Raw genomic sequence first — 21,023 nt, forward strand, 5'->3', positions numbered from 1 at the left:
ACTGGCTCCCTGTTCCCTTCAAGAGGACAGACCTGGCAGGTTTAAAAAGAAAGAGCCCTGGAATCAAACCAGGGCTGTTTCCTGTTTGATTGAAGGCATTTTGAAGTAAACAGGATCCTGAGGTAATTCACTTTAAAAAATCCTTGTAGACACACGGACATATATGTATATGCATTTAAAAAAAAAAAAAAGATTTTATTTATTTATTTGACAGAGATCACAAGTAGGCAGAGAGGCAGGTGGGGGCGGGAGGAGGAGCAGGATCCCCACCGAGCAGAGAGCCCAATGCAGGACTTGATCCCAGGACCCTGAGATCGTGACCTGAGCTGAAGGCAGAGGCTTAACCCACTGAGCCACCCAGACACCCTGATGTGTATATGCATTTTTATAGTTCTGCTGATGCCACATAACCCCCCTTTGCCAACTGAAATGTCTTTGCAGATGTCTGGGAACTGTTGTCTCTTCTGTTTTTCATAGTTAAATAATATCTCAAATTTTCTTTTTGCTGGTTGGAAATAACCAAGTCAGGTCACAGATCTGCCACTACAGTAAGTTCATTATGGGTTTTGCACTGCATTTCTAGTTTCATAAATAAGGCTGCTATTAGGCTTTGGTTTCTAGAATTCAGTTTACAGGTGTATCCTCCACACTGTTCTCACCCACTGGCTTTTTGTGGATGTCTGCTTCACTCAAATGTGCCCTGAGACCTGGAAAGCCTGGGTAGATGGATGGGCTACTCACTCAGCCGTTTACATGGATTACCTAAAAAAGACAAACAGCACATCTCATTTGCGGAATGGAAAAAGTTCAAGAAATATAGGGTTTAGATTCTTTTTTTTTTTGGACTTTGCAAAGACTTGAGTTAATCACCCTCTGGAGCTTATGGTACACAATCATCCATGCAAGGCCTTTTCTTGTTTTATTTTACTTTATTATTTTCTTTTTTTCCCCTTTCCCCAATCATCTCCAGCATTCACAGCCATTCTAATGAATTTAATATGTGCTTGGAAATGCACGTATCCCTGAGTTGGGTTTTATACTATTGTTTTATGAATGTATGTGTTTTCAATCTGTATTGTTCAATGGCTCTTATTCTGTTTATTGCTTTTTTTTTCGGGGGGAGCAGAAAGAGAGGAAGAGAGAGAATCTTAAGCAGGCTCCACACCTACTGGGGAGTGTGACACGGGGCAACACAGGGCTCAACCTCACCGCCCTAAGATCGTGACCTGACCAGAAATCAAGAGTTGGACCAACTGAGCCCCCCCAGGTGTCCCTGTTGATTGCTTTTTTACACAATGCTGTTTCTAAGTTCTTTCCTTGTTCCTTTATGCACATGTAACTAATTTCTTTGAACTGCTGCAATAAAGTTTCATATTATGTGTCCAATACATTTAACATATCCACTCCTCTAGTGATAGATACCCAGACTGCCTCCAATTCCTTTGTACCATGAAGGAGCCTGTGATAAACACTTTCGTACATTCATACACTCACGTCTCCTTAGGAACCTGTGTGAAGAGGGATTTCCGAGTCATCCATAGAATTCTAGTGTACATGTATGCGAGCATGGGTGCACAAAGAATGCCCATATCTAATTACAGTCATGCCAGTGGCATGTGAGGGTTCTTTTTTCCCCACATCTTTGGCAAGACTGCCAGCTCATTGCCCAGCTTTCTAATTTTTACAAATCTATTGGGGTGTGAGAGTAATTAGTCTTAATTGGCAGTTTTCCTGTTTACCTGTAATATCGAATTTCTCTTCAATTCTTCCAGGTCAGCTTTCCACTTCTGAGAACCGGCTATTCATAGGCTCTGTTGATGCTCTGACAAAATTCTGTGCTCGACAGAACTACTCAGTCTCCTGAACCTTCTCCTAGGAACATTATGCACACATCTTTGTAAAATTCAGTTTTAGCAACAACCCCCCACCCCTGATACCTAATCAGGTTCCTCGTGCTCCACTGCCCCCAAGGGTTGTCTCCCCGGCCTGCCTTCAGCAAGAATTTTGGGACCGGGGGTTAGCCAGATGCCCCCTTACTCCCGATGTTTCCTCTTAGTAATTTCCCAACCACTGACCCCACCCCCCTCCTTAGCTACAAATTCCCACTTGGCCACTGTATTCCGAGTTGAGCCCAATTCCCCCTACCATAAAACCCCACAGCGATCGTCCTGAATAAAATCTGCTTTACTGTTTTTAACAAGTGTCATTGAGTACTTTTCTTCTCTAACAGTTTCTTTTGGGTTCTTCATTTGGAGCTCCTTATACAGGCTAAGTTTTTTAAAAGTTTTTATTTAAATTCCAGGTTGGTTAACAGTGTGATATTAGTTTCTGGTGTACAATATAGGGATTCCACACTTCCATACAACACCTGTGCTCATCACAAATGCCCTCCATAATCCCCATCACCTATTTAACCCATCTCCTGCCCACTTCCCCTCTGGTAACCATGAGTTTGCTCTCTTGAGGTAAGAGTCTGTTTCTTGGTTTGCCTGACTCTCCCTCTCTTCTTCTTCTTCTTTGCTCGTTCGTTTTTTTTTTTTTTAAATGTATTTTAAAAGATTTTTATTTATTTATTTGACAGAGATCACAGGTAGCCAGAGAGGCAGGCAGAGAGAGAGAGAGGAGGAAGCAGGCTCCCTGCTGAGCAGATTGCTTGACGCAGGGCTCGATCCCAGGACCCTGAGATCATGACCTGAGCCAAAGGCAGAGGCCCAACCCACTTAGGCATCCAGGTGCCCTTGTTTTGTTTCTTAAATTCCACATATGAGTGAAATCATATATATGTTTGGTTTTAATTCTCTGTTGGTTTGAAATATCTTCTAAATATTTTCTTTCTGTCTGTCCTCTCTCTGCATAAGTTTGTCGACAACAGCCCTCATTGAACAGAAATCCTTAATTTTGGTGAGGCTAAATCTGTCCCAATTTTGGGTTATGGCTGTGCTTTTTGGTGCTTTTTGGTGGCTCAGCGGGTAAAGCCGCTGCCTTTGGCTCAGGTCATGATCTCAGGGTTCTGGGATCGAGTCCTGCATCGGGCTCTCTGCTCAGCAGGGAGCCTGCTTCCTCCTCTCTCTCTCTCTCTGCCTGCCTCTCTGCCTACCTGTGATCTCTCTCTGTCAAATAAATAAATAAAAAATCTTAAAAAAAAAAAAAAGAATCTCAGACATCTTAAGAATTTATTTGAAAAAAAAAAAATAAAACAACTCTGACTTACAGAGTTCTTCCCCACTCCAAAGTCTGAAATATATTCTACGTGTTCTTCTATTGGCATTATCATTTTATAGCTTTCTAAGGGACCATAAGGCACCAAGGAACGTGTGGTTATTATAGAGTCCCCCTACCTTTTTGGGCAACAGAGTACTGGCCACCTGGTAGGAGCTAAAGATTCTACCTCAAGTCCTGCTTCTCTGGTGGTAAACCGAATAATTGCTGAACTGGCTAGAGAGCCCTTTCTGCTCTGGGCACTGGTGAGGCAGCTGCATGCCCTCTATTTCCCTTGTTCTGGCCACCGTCACCTCATGCTGGGACTCCTGTAGCAGCTTCCTAGTTGGCCTTTTTTCTCATACTTTGGGCTTTTTCCCATTCATTCTCAGCCCTCTTGTCCAAGTGACGGAGCTTAGTAAGTAGCCAGTGACTGTTGGCTATCATTATTATCACTGTCATCATCATTATTATAGAGTTTGGCATTTGAGAGTTACGAGCAAAAAAGGTGTTCAATTGTGATAGTATGTGCTGGACCAGTTAAATGCTATTCAGAAAACCTGTGTGGCTTCAACTGTAGTTTTTACCAATCTTTCTGCTTCACCAAGTTCAGATTAACAGCCTATCTTTGGTCATTCAGTATCCATTATGGTCTCCAGATCATCATCCTGAACATATACTCCTACTGTACAAGATATGAGTAGCTGGAGATTAATCTCTGCAGGTTCTAGAAAATGTCTTGAAATTTTTTAAAATTCAGCCTCTGTCTTTTTACCATAAAAGTCAGGTGCACTGTATCAAAGTCCAGTTAGATGACAGAAACCATATAATAATTGGAAGAGGGAAAGTGTAATATGAATTAGGTTAACTAAAAATGGGATTAACTACTATGGAGTAAAGGGGAATCTAAAGAATGAGGGATGGTGGGTAGGGGGAGCTGCTGCTGCTTTTTGAACACTGCTCCCTAATTTTTTTCCATTATTGCTCCCCTAAAGAGATTTCCTAGGCTTTTTTCCCCCCTTTGTGCCTCCCTTGCATTAAATTTTAGTGCTGCAGATACACTGTATATCTGTTTAAGTTCTGTGCTCCTTTGGAGGGTTGCACACACCATTGGAAAAACCTGACATTTCACACCAAACTCCTGCTCCCAGAAACTTTTTCCACCCCCCACCCCCATCCTGCTCCAAGGAGGATGCTTGCTTTAGGGCTAGGGCTGCAGGTCCAAGGAAGGAATACAATGAAACAGAGCCTTTCTTCCCCTAAGCGTGAGAAGAAGCTGACCTCACTGGAGAGGGTGTAGTGAGGTGCTGGAAGGCAGGGGGAGAAGCAAGAGGTCATCGACTGGTGCATCTGAGACTTGCTGCAGGACTGAGCACAGCTGAAATTCTGGCGCCTGTGGCTGCCATGCACCGCAGGAGAAAGAAAATCCCCTCAACACAGGGAAGAAAAGAACCCTCCCCCTGCAGTGACCTCCAGTGCTCTTTATTCACAAACCATCACGGCCAGCTACAAAGGAAAAATATTTAGTTTCAGCTGCAGCGTCACAGAACGGGACACTGAAGAGTGGATTTGGAGCTGAAAAGAATTAGTTAACTAGAATATGTACCAAAATAAAGTCTTTCTTTAAAAAAACTCTTTAATTTATTAAGTAATCTCTACCTCCAACGTGGGGCTTGAGCTCACAACCCCAAGATCAAGCATTGCATGTTCCCCTGACTGAGCCAGCCAAGTGTCCCCAAAAGAAATCATTTTAAATTTAGGGTTCTAGGGGTGCCTGGGTGGCTCAGTGGGTTAAGCCTCTGCCTTCGGCCCAGGTCATGATCCCAGGGTCCTGGGATGGAGCCCCACATCAGGCTCTCTCCTTAGTGGGGAGCCTGCTTCTCCCTCTCTCTCTGCCTGCCTCTCTGCCTACTTGTGATCTCTCTGTCTCTCTCTGTCAAATAAACAAATAAAATCTTAAATAATAAAGAAATAAATTTAGGGTTCTAATTAAGTTCTGGCTGGTCAAAGTTTTAGCCAGGGTTTTGCTACTTTGTCATATATACAGATAAAAAATTACCCAGGAATTTGTAAAACGCAGGCCATATCAGTAAAGTAATTCATCAATAGTATATGTTGTCATTTACGTGTGAATTTTTTTTTTTTTTAAAGATTTTATTTATTTACTTGTCAGAGATAAAGGGAGAGAGTGCAAGTGAGCACAAGCAGACAGAGAGGCAGGCAGAGGCAGAGGGAGAAGCAGGCTCCCTGCTGAGCAAGGAGCCCGATGTGGGACTCGATCCCAGGGTGCTGGGATCATGACCTGAGCCGAAGGCAGCTGCCCAACCAATGAGCCACCCAGGCGTCCCTACGTGTGAATTTTTATTTTTGACCCACAACCAGTGGTACTTTGAGTTACTTTCTTGAGAATGGAAGTGAATGTCTGATCTGTCTACTTCCTTCTCCAAACAATTCAGCCACACCATGTTGACCAGCTGATACTACTCTTGCCTTTTCGACAATAACATTTCTCAGGGTAATTCAATGGACATTTGACTGAAACCTGTAGCCAGGTTGGCAAATGCATCAATTCATCAGGACCTGATTATTCTCAGGTGAACAGATGATTTGAGTTTCTGAATTATAAAACTAAGGTCTAAACCTCAGAGCAGAGGCCCAAATCATTGTAACAAGGAAGCCTGGCCTAGCCAGTGGGACTTCCCTACTCACCATATACTGCACCACCTAAGGGTAATGTCTGCAGCCCAAAAGACAGCCAACATAGCTAAACAAGTATTTGATCTTGTTTGAAAATTTCCCTGTGCTAACTGCCTATGGAAGCCTGCAGCTGTATATCCTATAGATGTCTTAAATTCCTACCTCTAGTTGGGATTTGACTGTGAAATGGCTTGCCGAAATGGGGCATGGGAATCAAGCTCTCTGGAATGTGGTTTCATGACCTATAAAGTGAAAAAGTTGGTAAAGGTGATGTGATTGGTATGTTGAATAAGTACAAATTTCTGACCTAACCGAAATGCACCCTTATTTATTTTTGTCCCCACTGTGACTTTACAGTCACAGTGGTATGAAGTCAGCAGGTATGAAGTATGAAGTCAGCAGGTAGTCCAAGAGGAGAGCAAGGTCCTCTTTCTCTGTTCTGGGATGAAAATTCTGGTAGGCCCTTAAATTTTCCAGCCATTCTGATGTCATGGACTAACAATTTCCTTTAGAAACACAGTCTTCATGCAGAAACTAGGTATAGTTCTGAGATATTAATCAGAACGCTGCATCTGATTTTAAGGACACCTTCTTTCCTCTCCACAGCCCACAGCAGTTTCATTCTGAAAGCCTGGAGTGGGAAAGGGGAGGGATGTTGGCTGGCTCTTTCTCAGAACTTCTTATCAAGTGAGCAGAAGCATCATTATGCTGGGTATCTTCCACTTGCTCCTGAGACCCACTATTTCATGGCCGACCTTCCTCTCTGCCCAGGGAGGCTGGCCCTGTAGGAATGTGTCCCCTTTCCCTTTAACCTGCAGTTGGGTTTGGCCAATGAGGAGCCCTGGTGGAAGACCAGAGGAAGGGAGAAGAAGGTCAAAGTGTTCATCTGTTGGCTTTTTCCCAATCGGTTTGCCTCTGGCTGGCTGTGTCAGGGTCATTGCTCCTCTTACTGTGGTCTACTCTGAATAGCTCTCCCTTTCCAAACTCTGAAAATCACTCCTTTAGGGCTAAAGGGTGTCAGCCACTCTGCAGCTTCTAACTCCTACTTCCTAGACTATCCCATGGGTTTCCACTACACCCCTGCAACCCTTTGTAAATAGTCTCTTTGAAAAGAAACTCTTCAAATTATCCTAATTTAAGTGTGCCATCTGTTTCCTATTGGGACCTTAACTAGGAAAAAAATCCATCAAAATTCATATTGCATAGCAACACTGGAAGTCTAAAAAATCCACTTTTTTTTTTTTTTTCAGATGAACTCACATGACAAAACTCACTCTTAAAAACTCTCCCCACAATATTATCCTCCAAAGTAGTTCAATGACTACTGTACTGTACTGGGTCCATTCTATGTTCAGAAAAGCTAGACTTCGTGCTTCTGGTCTCCTCCAGTGCATTTCTGCCTTTCTCTTTCAGACTCTCTTACAGATAATCTCTCCCAGTGGAAGAAACATGGATCTGATTAGTTCCAATATCATCATGAATCAGTCTCCTCTATTTTCAGGAATATCTGCATTTTAAAAGCAAAACCCTGGATAAAAACAGAAGCTCTAAAAGTAGGCATTTCAGACTTTGACACCAGTGTAGGAGAAGGATTTTGACCTCATCTATTTTGACCAGGAGGAGCCTAATTTTTCTCCTATCTCTGTTCTAACATGTGTCACCTGGAGACACACTTTAAAGTCCCTGCTTCAGTTCTATGCAGCTGTTCCAAGATTTTCTGGTATATCACTTTTTCAAATTCATAACCTATATCAAGCAGAGCCTTGTGTTCAGTTTTGAAAGTACAAGAAATACCTAAAGATTGTTGGTAATTGTTTCATAGTATGGCTGAAAAAAATCATTCATGTTGCCTCTTTTCTCACATCTTGCCTCCGAATCAGCCCTGCCTCTTTAGTCATACTTAAAGGAAAGAAATCAACAACATTCAGCAGTCACGGACCCTAAAATAGTAAGCAGCCGGCAGCAGGTTAAGCACACGCCAGCACACATGTAATCATTCAAATTGTGTACCTGGACAATAAGGCTAACAATTTATGCTTTGATCTGACTTGATTATTTGAAAAAATTGCTTTTCTGTGGCATAAATATAGATGCTGTTCTGTCTTGCAGCCACATTTCTCCCTAGAAAGCCACATTAATCGTAGCGTTCCCTTACAAGGAAACTAGTAGAATGATTTATTCTAAATGGTAAACTAATTAAAAAGGTATCCACTAGTGCTTGTGAAGTTCAAAAAATATTGTCTTCCTTCTTTGCCTCTCTGATTGAAATTAGCTGGTTTCAGTCCCTTAATATTTAGTGTTTACCATGTGCCAGGCACTGTTGCTGCAAAAAATAACAGTACTGAAGAAGGCAAACCAAGTCCCTGTCCATGGTGGTTACATTCCAAGAGAGAGGGAGGTAGGTAATAAACATGTAAATAAATAAATACAATTTTGGGAACTAAGTGCCATGAATAAGATTAAATAGGGTAATACGGCAGATAGAACCTGAGGTGGGATGTGGTTATTTGGTGACATCTGAGTTGAGACCTGAAGACTGAGAAGAGGGCAGTAGCGTGGCCTTCTAGGGAGGAGCTCTGCTAGCAAAGAAAAAGCAAGTGCAAAGGATCTGGGGTAGAAATGAACCTGGTGGGGGGGTCTCTGGGTGGCTCAGTCAGTTAAGCATCTGTCTTTGGCTCAGGTCCTGATCGCAGGGTCCTGGGATTGAGCCCCACATGGGGCTCCTTGCTCAGCAGGGAGTCTACTTCTTTTTCTTTTGCCCCTCCCCACCCTTCACTTGTGCTCTCTTTGTCTCTCTCTCTCAAATAAATAAGATCCTAAAAAAAAAAAAATACAAAAACGAAAGAAATGAACCTGGTGTATGTGAGGGCAGAAAGATGGGCAGTGGGGCTGGAGCAGAGCAAGAGGGACAGCTTAGAAAGGAATAAGGAGATGAGACTCAAGAGGGAAGCCCAGCCAGATCAAAGACCCACAGGAAATTTATGGAGGATTTAAAGCAGGAAAGCTGGGAAGTTGATACAATCTAACCGGTAAGTGAAAAAGATAAGTCTGGGGCTTTGTGGAGAATGGATTGTAGGAATTAGACACAGAAGTGGGCAGACAATGGCTAGGAGGAGACAATTACAGGAGCTAGTGACTTGGCCTAGGGTTTCAGTAAAGAGGACATGCTGGCCCATACAGTGCTTCTGTGAAGATAGGAACGTCTCCCCCTCCCCTTAGTGGCCCCAAATACCAGATAGATTACATGTGGGGTGTGGAGAAGAAAGGAAGCCAGATGACTCAGGTTTGTACCAGCATAATGGGGTGGACTGTGGTGGAATCACTAGTTTTTTTTGGGTCACGTTCACTTACAACACCATAAAGTGGGTGTACCCATTTCCCAATATGCAAACTTAGTAGCATTTATCACATGGACAAAGTCAAGTAGTTTGGCTATGGAAGGAAGTTACCACTTCGACCAGCACCGGAAACCTTATGCTGACGTTATGGAAATAGCATTTGTGAGATATCCAACCAACTTATGATGCCTTCCCAGTAAACCCTTGTCCACATGGCTCCCCAACCCATTGAGTCAATGGCATGCATTGAGTTACAGAGAGCGAGTGAGAGAGAGAGAGAGAGAGAGAGAAAACAAAACAAAACAAAAAACAGCCAAGAATGGGTAAGTCGTGATTTAGCTTTGAATTTCAAAGTAGGGTTTTTAAAAAATCCAGGCAAGACAATAGTTTGAAATCAACTGCTTTTGACTAGCAAAGGCCAGACTGTGTTGAGAGGGGAAAAAAAAATGTAACTTTATCTACCAATGAGGCAGAGCTTGGAGAACTGCCCCTGAGCAGATCGCGGATAGTGCCAGGAAGAACACAGGATATGACGTCAGAGTCATTTTCCCATGAGAGGAAAAAAAGATCAAGTTTAAGCAGCAGGCAGGAAGTTGGAAGATTCAGAGGGTATAAGCACAGGCTTGCCCCAGGAGAGTGGTGGCAGAGTCCTAAAGCTGAAGAGATGTGTACCCAGCTTTCCATTTGGAACCAGGCCAACTACACAAAAGTGGATATGCTGTGGTTAGGCAACAAGAGGCCTTATGACCGTGCTTCCAGTTCTAGGGGCCTGTTGTGTTTTCCGTAGGAGAAAATGGCAAAGGCTAACAGGATGAATGGGCTGGAGGAGGCCTGGCTTTGGGCCAAGAAGGTGGGAGAATCATTACCCCTGCAGGCTGTGGCAGGGACTGTAGCTGTTGGTAGAATGTGGAATCAGTGTAGGCCCAAAGTCTGGGGAGAACAATCTCCTCACCAGAGGAAGCTGGGAAGTCCTGGATGTTGGCAGACAGACTCCCTGCAGCTCTCCTGCAGAAGAGAAGCCTGGGGATGAAGGACAAACGCTGAGGAAGGACTGAGGGTTTGCCAAGACAGACTGTTTTAAATCTAAAGGGACTGAGCTATGCTTAATCAGCAACATCAGGTTCTTTCCACTCACACGAGGAATGGGAACTTTTTAGCAAGAAGTCATTATAGACAATCAATGTTTTGTTTTATTGGCATATCTGATTTTTAGTGCATACATTTCAAGATTGCTACATTAGGAAGGTCTGTTTCTTTTTACTGAATGAGGAAAGCTCAGCTTGATGTACCTCACCCAAAATGGGCAGAGGGGAAGGAAGGAAAAAAGAGGGCAAGGGTTGACGGTCAACATTGGATGCCTCCAGGGAAGTTAACTGGGACACAGAAGAGGGAGAAAGACACATTTTTTTACTGTATACTTTTTGTACCTTTTGCATTTGTGTCAGGCATAAGCATTAACTTTCAAAAATAAATTAAAATGGGAAAAAGAACAGTTTCTGAAATTTAAAAAAAAAAAAAATGCAGGGGCACCTGGCTGATTCAGTAGGTAGACCATACAACTCCTGGTCTCAGAGTTGTGAGTTTGAGCCTCGCATTGGATGTAGAGATTACAAAAAGATAAATACATAAACCAAAAAGGGCAGATACACAAAATCTGATAGTGAATGCTTGACAATTGACATGAAGTACTTTTTATCTTGCCAGGAATCTTCTCTGTGCACCTTGTGGTTGTTCCTTTCATTGGCACTGGTGTTTTGTAAGCTGTCCATCTTGCCTCTCCAGCTTGTCTATGCCGTCTGCGCTTTGTACCCCAAACACATACCATACATTCAGTAGGTAGGCCATCACTTCTAAAGGGAAAATTATCCTACTGACCCAGTCTTGCCTGCCATCCTGGATTGAGCATGGAAAGGATTGCTGAGGGGTATTTGTCCCCCTCCTGGACATGTCTATCCCTTTGGCATCAAAGAGCAGCGTGGAAGTAATGAAAAGAATTTGGGCACGGGAGTCAAACTCACCAGGACTGGGCCCTGCAAGCTTCAATTTGTTGGGTGAGACTTGAATCTTCTTTCACACAGTGGAGTTCATACAAACCTCATTGGGCTACTCTAACACAATGCTAGAATCATTCTGATTACTCCCAACCCCCAGTCCAAGAGATCAGAGATTAATTTTTGAAAGATTTTGCGTCTTCCCAGACTCTGCATATTTCTTCTTCCCACCCCCATTCTATTGTACCTACCTTGATAAACCCTATTAGTATCTGCTATGGTCTGGGTTCAAGCCTTTAATTTAAAATGTAACTGGGCACAGGGCCACCTATAATAAAGTCTATTTGTTAGTATCCCTTGCAACAAGATGTCTCATGTTCTATGGCCAGTGAATTTAAGTATGTGTAGCATATGGGCTTCTCCTGATCCGTCCTTCCTGCTGACTGGAACACAAACAAAAAGGAAGGAATTGAAGAAACTGCTGGACAGGGATGTGGAAGTCAAATCCTGAGGCCAGTAAAACTAGGAGCTTGCAAGAATCTTGGTTCTTGACACCTTGGTGCTCTACTTTGGCCTTATTAGCCTAGCTGGATTTTTGTGTAAGAGAGCAGTGAATCTCTTATGTTTACATTACTTGGGCTTTTCTGTCACTTGTAACCTAATCTAATGAATATAACAAAGTTGCATCATGATACTTCTAACTTCTTCCCCCATACCAATCCTGGGGTTTCTAAATGTTAATGGTCAAATGACTAACAGATCACAGCCAATACCTAGTACCTTCTCCCACCTCACCTGTGCTGCTTAGCAGTGTGTCCAGTTTTCTCCAGTAACCACTTCAGATCTCATTTGTTCTCTTCAAACTTTTCTCTCTTCCTTCTCCCGTTTCCCTCTCAGCAGTTGGTCTCTCCTTATTTCAGAAGGAAAATACAAAAACCCATTAGATAGAGACTACTCCCTCATGACCCACTTCCTAGATTATCCATATCCACACCCATTTTTTTTTCTTTTCCTCCAGTTACAGTGAGATTAGCTTCTGAAGACTAATTCTTTCCCTTGCTAAGGACCCAGTCTCTTCCATCCCACAAAGAGAATACCCATTATCTTCCTCCCTTATTCCACTGGCTCCTTTTCAGTTTCAACCATCCTCAAGTAGTTCTCATTTGCAAAAGAAACACATAAAAACCTTCCTTCAGCCTTGCATTCCTGTCCAGTTTTCTCTCCTTCCCTGCTTCCCTCTCCTCCCTCTTCCCTCTCTAACACCCTCCCCATCTCCTCCTCTCCACAGTCAAACTACTTGACTTTTCTAGGATCTTCTCAAACTTCCAGAGCATGGTTTCTGCTCCCACCACTCCACAAAAATACTGTTGTCAAGGTCACCAACACCTTCCTTGTAGCCAAATCAATGGATATTTCTCAGTCCCCAACTTGCTTTGCTTCTCAGTAATGTGACTCTGTAGACCACCACTCCTTAATGTGTTCTCTTTTCTTAGCTTCCACATCATTTATCTCTCCTGGCTTTGTCTTTTTTTCCAATGACATCTCTTTCTCAGTCCTTGTTAAGTTTTTTTTTTTTTTTCCCTTTACTCCATAAATGTTAATCTTCCTGTCTGTCTAGGTCACGACTTCCTGGGAAGTTTCATTCACTTATAGGACCTCAGGCTGGTGATCCCCAAATCTTCATTACCATCTCCAAGGTGGATCTCATTTTGGGGCTTCAGAGTCATACATTCAACAAGCAACAGAGCAGCATCATGGATGTATTATAGTGATCTCAAACTACCTTCATCCCCTACCCCCAGACCTGCTCTTCTGTTAGTCCGATTCAGTAAATAAACAACCATCCATCTAGTTGTCCAAAACAATCATCGGTCTTCTTTAATCAATCATTAAGTCTTGCCAAGTTTATTCTTTTTTTTTTTTTTAAATTTATTTGACAGACAGAGATTATAAGTAGGCAGAGAGGCAGGCAGAGAGAGGAGGAAGCAGGCTCTCTGCTCAGCAGAGAGCCCGATGTGGGGCTCGATCCCAGAACCCTGGGATCATGACCTGAGCCGAAGGCAGAGGCTTTAACCCACTGAGCTACCCAGGCGCCCCGCCAAGTTTATTCTTAAATGTGTTAAATATGTTTCAGATCCATCCACTTCTCTCCATTCTCACTGTTACTTCCCTCATGCAGTTCCCCACCATCTCTCCCTTGGGCTATTCTAAACTTGAGCTCTGCTTTCCAGTCTTGCACACCCATTCTCTACAGTACAGCTGAGTGATCTTTCAAAAGTGCAGATCTGCCCATGGCATTCCCTGATTCCTTGTGGCCATTAGGATAAAGCTTAATATCTTGGCTTTCTTACAAAAGCTGTCTGATACGTCTCCAGCTGTGTCTTGGGCTTCTTCTCTTGCCATTTCCCTCCTTTTATTCTCCACTTGGCCACATTCAACTTCAGTTCCTCAAATACGTGCGGCTCTCTATTTGTGCTGAGACTCTGAACAGGCTAAGCTGTTTCCTCTGCTGGGAATCCTCTCCCCACTGCCCTCATCTGCCACCCTCCTTCATCCTTGGTTACCTCCCCCTTCTTTCCGGTCCCTGATTGTTATCACTTTCATCTAAAGAACCTTCTCTGACCTCCCAAGTTTGGTTTAGTACCCTTCCTATGTGCTTTCTGCCAACCACAAAGACTGAGATCTTATTTCTGTCATAGCACTTACACACCACATTGTAATTGTTTACTTATTCACTTCCTTTTACTAGATTTTTGGCATTATGAGGGTAGGGATCATTTCTATTTTACTCATCTTTATATCCCCAGTGTTGCCCGCTTAGTAGATGCTCAATATATTTTTAGTGACTGCGTGAACCCAAAGTAGGTATCTGGTATTCAATAGATGTGTCCTTTTCTCATGGCTAAACTCATCTGACTAGTTAGGCAATTGAGAGATACTCAGTGAAACAACGCTTCTGGTGAGTGAAAAGAAAGAATCCCTCTCTTTAGACATTTTTATTTAATGTTTTTTTAATATTGCTAAGTTCAACAAAGCTCTGGAAATTGTGATGCTCATTCAGAGAAAAAGATTAAATTAAAATCAGCTCTTGCTTTCCAATTAAGCTGTCAACAGGCTTCCCTCTTTGAGGTTTCCCCAGGAGTCCCATAGACTAAGGAGAGAGAAAAGGTTTATCTTAACTGTGAACAAAGACCCTTATTAATTTCCTACTCTATGCAGGAGTGGAGTTCCTCTCTCTTCCATCTTGTGATCTCAAGTTGCTAAAAAATTAAAAATAGTTCTTCATCATTCATGAAGGATGAAGGGTCCACTTCTCAAATATTCAGTGAATATTTAACTGAATGCTGACTATATGCAAGACACCTCTTATTTGTCACAACCTCAGGTTTTAAGAAGGATCATTGGGGCGGGTATGTGCCATGGTGAGTACTGTGAAGTGTGTAAACCTGGCGATTCACAGATCTGTACCCCTGGGGCAAATAATACATTATATGTTAAAAAAAAAAAACCTTAAAAAAAAAAACTTAAAAAAAAAAAAAGAAGGATCAAACTTTTTTCTTTTGCAAGTATTTTATTCTCTCGCAGACCTCCCTTCAAGAGGCCCCCTGGCCTTGAAGAAGCAGAATGAAATCAGAGATATAGTTTCAGTCACAGTCATTCAAGTCTAGATCACATTACAGATTTAAGACACCAAAAAATTTTTTGCTCTGAGCTGTTTTTCTAATCATATTGATCATGATGCATTGCACTACTTACATGCTTTGATCCAGTCATTCCAGATGGTCCCTAACTTATAATGATTTGACTTAACAATTTTCTGACTTTATGATAGTTTAAAAGCAATATGCATTCAGTAGAGTGAATTTTAAGTTTGGATCTTATTCTGGACTATCAATGGACCGTTTGAGCTCTTGTGACACTGGGCAACAGCATCCCAGTCAGCCTTGCAATCAGGAGGGTAATAACCAATATACTTACACACATTCTGTCCTCGTACAACCATTCTATTTTTCTCTCTCAATATAGTTCAGTAAATTACATGAGATATTCAGGGCTTTATTGTAAAATAGGCTTTGTTTCACCAACTGTGGGCACATGTAAATGTTCTGAGCACAGTTAAGGTAGGTGAGGCTAAGCTATGATGTGCAGTAGTATTCAAAGCATTTTCAACTTAAGATATTTTCAACTTATGATGGGTTTATTGGAATGCAACCCCATTGTAAATCAAGGTAGATCTGTATATATTAGCCCCTGATACATGTTTGTTGGTCATAAAATAGTTTTCTCCATGAGAAGATAATTGGTTTAGAAGGATCAGAAATTTTAGTGTTATTAAAAAACCCATTTCATTATCTCCAACTTCACTTAGAGAACTGAACTCCTGGAATTCTCCAAAAACATGGCATTACTTTTGTTGGCCCCCATGTAAGTTGAGCTTGCTTAAACACAACACCAGAAAACAGAAAGCCAATGCTGGCATTTCAGAAATGCTGTGTTAGCTGGAAAGAAAGCATGTAAACAGAAGCAAATGAAAGAGGGCCTTAAAAGTTACAGAGTGCTTGCCAGCCAGGAAGATAATATCACTGTTTAAGATTCCATTTTGTTTCATTACACCTAGTTCTCCAAATAAATAAAGACTTCTATCACCTTTCCACATAAAGAGAAACTGTAAAAAAGCAAAGTCACAAAATAGGTTTTCTGGAAATATTCTCACTTGATTGCATGTAAATCTTCTCTAGTGAAATGTGGTTACAAGTGAACTTATGATTCAGACCAAGGGTATTTCAGAATCCAGAAAGTTGACTGGTAGCTCAAAGTGTCAGCCATTATGAGCAATGATAATGACCTACATCAAATTAATGTCATATTCTCAGTAAAAATTTAAACTACTACATGTGTTGCCCATTCTTTCATTCATGTCTCTCTCATTTGATGGTATATTTTATGGGTGAGCAGGCTTAATTCATAATACAGAAATATATAAAAAGGTTAAGATCAACTATCTATTCAAATTCCCATCATAACCAAATATTTTTGCAGATCAAAAAGATACTCAAACTGCTGTGATAGATCAACATATAGCTAAATTGCAATACAGGCTAATATGGACAGATCCTTGGGATCTGTTAGGAGATTTCAAATGTTGCATCTCAGAATTTCTTTAAGACTCTCTGGTTCTGTTATATTTCAGAGAGGCTACTGAGCTGTTCAACTGAAGCTTTCTTAGTCTGGGACCATCTGCTCTGACAAGTCTCATTCCACACAAAGACCAGCACCCAAGTCCTAAAGGACTAAGATGAGGTAGAATGAGTACTAATGCACCGATGCCAAAGAGTCAAATTATCTTGTTCCCATAGGTTAGCAGGTAATGAGATTCTTAACCACAGTAGAGCTAAACATAAAAAGTATGTTGCAAAATTACAGGAAACGCTGGCTTCAGCATAACTGGATCATCTCCAAAAGGGGACTACTTATCTCCATATTTTCGAACTCCCCTCACTCAGTCTCTAGTTTATTTACAGCGAATAACTGCTCATTGTTACCTACTTTGATAAAAGAACATCTAAGCACTGATATCTGGGGCCAGACTGGATTAAGGCTTGGACTCATGCCTTGTCTGAAGAATTCCTTGTGTTTGTGAAATTCCACCCAGACATTTTCAATGGTCCTTTTGTATTTGAAGAGGAATTAAAACACTTTGGTAAATAAATATGGTCATATTTGAAGTCAGGAGTAATAATGAAACCATAAAAGCACCTTTAAACAAACCGTTGATTATAAACTCCCAACCTTTTAAACTCCTAAAGCACATGCCAAAGCGGTAAACGTTCTCTTAGTGCTTGTCTGCAAAAGGCCGCGTCTCAAGAGTAGTATCTCTGACTTTCACTTCATCATATCACAGGTATCACTTCATAGTTATTTATATTCATTACCTCTGCCACAAGATACCAACTTTGCATAGGACACCTCATTCAGGAATTCCTGCCATAGTCGAGTTCTTTGAATAAAATCAATCAAAAATATAATTAACTTTTGCATTCATGCAATGTGACTAGTATAGAAATTACACTAACAAACTTGTTAGAATTTACACACTCAAGTGAACACTGTTTCTTTCAAAAAGTCATCTTGAGAGGCTATACTTATTCCAGAATTGCAAGCAGCTGTTTGGTGGGTGTGTGTGTGAGACAGAGACAGAGGGACAGAGAGCTCCAAGAAACTGTCAATCTCTTCTTGTTAGGATTCCTTCTTATAATGTCCACACCTGGACATGTGGATAATTACTATGGCTTCTCAGGGGAGAGGCACAATTAATTCTCAAACCCACCAACCCATCCCCAACCCCTGTTTACACTCAACTCTGAAAGTAATTACTTTAGGGATCCTAACATGTTGCTAAGACCCCTCTTATCATGTTACTAAGATCCTAATATGTTACTAAGAATTCCTTTCCTTACCCCTTCTCACCTGCACCTGAGCCCATCTCTGCTTTGGGAGCTCTTACCTACTGTAGGTATTTGAATTCCTTTTGTAGGAAATTCCTTCTTTTGTCCTTGTACAGCTAGGTACAACTGTCAACTACTGTTTCACTACCTAGGGATCTCTCCCTTGTAAGGGCCTATTCAGCCAGAGCAGTCTCACCCTGGTTGAACTGCCATTTTGTTGTAAAACTTAAATTGACTTTGCCCCCCCCCCCCAGGGGAACTTACTTAAAAGCAAGTCCGGGAAACCAGTTCTAGGTAACAAAGTCCAAATACAAGGGTGGGTCAGGCCAGGTGGAGGTATTCAATCAGTGGTGGCGCATACTGTCTCCTGGCTACTGAGGAGTATGGGTTCCGCCCTCTGGGCACCTTTGGGGCGCCAATACTGAACTAGGTGATAGGCTGGTTCAAATGTCTACTAGGGTAAATTGTAATTCAATTGGTCACCTAGCATCACTGTGGAGTTTCCTGTGTGTGTTACAATCTCATTGGCCATCTGTGTGTGGCCAGGCCCAACCACATGGCCTTGCTCTATAAAAGTTAGTCTGTAAAGCAGGGAGGGGTTGTCCTCTGTGTAGGAGCGGGCCCCCAATCGGTCTGTTTGACAGTCGGTCTGATTCCTGATGCTTGGCGGAAAATAGAGCTTTGCTTGACCTTCGCTTTGTATCAATCTTGCTCCTTTAAAAACGGACCCATTATTGGGGTACCCAACTTTGGGGGGACCCAACACTTTCATGATTCAAGCTTTGGACAACTTTATGGGCACTTAGGATTCAGGTGACTATGGTTAATTACATCATGGATTAAAAAAGACTTGGGGTTGCTTGCCAATACAATAATTTTAACTTTTTTTTTTTTTTAAAGATTTTATTTATTTAACAGACAGATCACAAATAGGCAGAGAGGCAGGCAGAGAGAGGGGGGGAAGCAGGCTCCCTGCAGAGCAGAGAGCCCACTGTGGGGCTTGATTCCAGGACCCTGGGATCATGACCTGAGCTGAAGGCAGAGGCTTAACCCACTGAGCCACCTTGGCACCCTAATTTTAACATTTTGATGAGACATTACATCACCATTTCAAATAACTCATTTTCCAAAGGTTGTTTGACAAGCCAATTCAAAGTGAGGAGTATCTGAACGTGCTGCATTCCCATAGAGGTGTGGTATGCAAAACAATTGTGCTAACCACACAATAAACAGAAAAAGGGACAGAAGAGCCTTGTCACTGAGTGAGTGCTCCTGTTAGCTGAATGAGTCATACAGAGTACCAAAGGGCTAATAGTCAAACTACTGCAGGTTTTGATTCTCACTTCCTCTTGTCTTTCATTTCCAAACTAGGCAGCCTTTTAGTTCAAAGAGTTCTGAAGTAGATCATCCCCTACAATTGGGAATCATTGTTTATAACACAAGGACAGTTGATGTTTTGACTCTACTGGCACTCATAATTTAAAAATAGAAACTATTAAAGTGCAACATAGTTATCTCTGCTTCAACAAACAAAACTTGGGAATTTAACTGAATCTTGGTGACTTAAGTCCCTGAATTAGGTGGACATAGGAAACAGAGGTTCTAGTACCAAATTTATCAGTCAAGAGCCACTTTGCCTGACTAGGCTTTGGTTTCTCAACTGTAACTTGCTTGATGGAGGGATAGTCCTAGTTTCATATTCTGTATTTTTATTAATAGTTACACAGTAATATGATATAGTAGAACTTTAGGAAATTCCAAGGTGGACAGATCTTAATTTTCCCTTTCAGTCTTGGATTGATTTTTGTGCCTTTCCTACCAAAGACAGGCTCTCAAGTCTGTATAACATACTTCTGGGCTGTAATTGATATTCCTTGTCTTTTCTCCAGGAGAATTCTTTTTTTCTCTTCTGGCATCATCCCTGGGTTTCTTTTTGTTGCCCAGTTACCTACTATTGTTACCTTTTGTTATGTCTACACATTTTCCATTTTTATCTTTTTAGCCAATAAAAACCATTTTCTTATCAAACAAATAGCTTCTGTAACCTTCATTCTTTTGACTGTTTTTGTTAATGCTCCTACTTAGAGACTGTTTTGGTAGCTAATAGTTCAGAGTTCTCACAGTTTCCTACAATTAACTAAGAAATAGTTTTTGAGCATCTACCTTGTGCGAGGCACCATGATAGCTCATCAACTGGGTTAAGAATTCCTTCAGTGTATACTCTCATTAAAGTGGGGAAGGAGCAGACAGGACATCTGAAGCACAGGCAACAAAAGCAAAAATAAACAAGTGGTACAATATAAACTAAAACCCTTTTGAACAGCACAGCAAACAATAGAATTTTGAAAAGGTAACCTGTGGAATGGGAGAATTTATTTGCAAACTGTATCTGATAAGAAACTCATACGATTCAATAGTTTTTAAAAAACAACTAAAGTTGATTAAAAAATGGGCTAAGGACTTGAATAGCTATTTCTTTTAAGAAGATATACAAATGGCCAATAAGTATATGAAAATGCTCAATGTCACTAATCATCAAGGAAATGAAAATCAAAACCACAGGGAGATGTCATTTCATATCTATCAGGTTGGGTCTTTTTTAAAGACATTTTCTTTATTCACTTGAGAGAGACAGAGCAAGCAAGAGCACAGCTGGTAGGGGTGAGAGGGAGAAGACGACTCCCTGCTAGGCAGGAAGCCCAACACAGGGCTGGATCTCAGGACCCTGGGATCATGACCTGAGCTGAAGGCAGACATTTAACTGACTGCGCCACCCAGGTGCCCCAGACAGGTTGGCTATTTAAAAAAAAAAAAAAAAAAAAAAGACAACAAAGCATTGGCAAGGTTGTAGAGAAATTGGAATTCTTGCACACAGTTGGTGGAAATGCAAAATGGTGCAGCCACTATGGCACACACACACACACGCGCGCGCACACACACAACCCTCAAGAAGTTAAAAATATAACTACCATTTGATCCAGCAATCCCGTTTCTGGGTATTACCCAAGAGAATTGAAATCAGGTTCCAGAGGAGATACTAGCCCTCCTGTGTTCACCATGACACTATTCACAAGAGCCAAGGTATGGAAACAACCTAAAAGTCCAACATGTGAACAGATAAAGAAAATATGGTATATACATACTCTGGAATGCAATTCAGCCTTAAAAAAGAAATTTTACAATATGCAATATGGACAATACCTTAAGGACATTGTGTTAAGTGAAATAAGCCAGTCACAGAAAGACAATCCTGCATGAATCTACCTATATGAAGGAATGGCACTATTTCCCGGATGTGAATTTCTCTGGTTATAGGATTAGAAATGATCATGAGTTTCTTCATCAGTGAGTTT

At 41.6% G+C, this 21,023-nt stretch overlaps 1 long non-coding RNA gene across 1 annotated transcript; it reads right to left on the reverse strand.

The window, feature by feature from the left end:
- Positions 1–351: 351 nt before the first annotated feature.
- LOC106004778 lies at positions 352–17,991 on the reverse strand. The gene is made up of 4 exons (XR_001177778.2): positions 17,935–17,991; positions 12,020–12,134; positions 1,740–1,872; positions 352–762 (listed from the first exon to the last, which is right to left on the reverse strand). It is a non-coding gene; the product is annotated as an uncharacterized LOC106004778 (long non-coding RNA).
- Positions 17,992–21,023: the final 3,032 nt, after the last annotated feature.

Source organism: Mustela putorius, unplaced genomic scaffold (genome assembly GCF_011764305.1).
Source record: "Mustela putorius furo isolate JIRA1106 unplaced genomic scaffold, ASM1176430v1.1 tig00000224_pilon_pilon_pilon, whole genome shotgun sequence".
Lineage (NCBI taxonomy): Eukaryota > Metazoa > Chordata > Mammalia > Carnivora > Mustelidae > Mustela > Mustela putorius.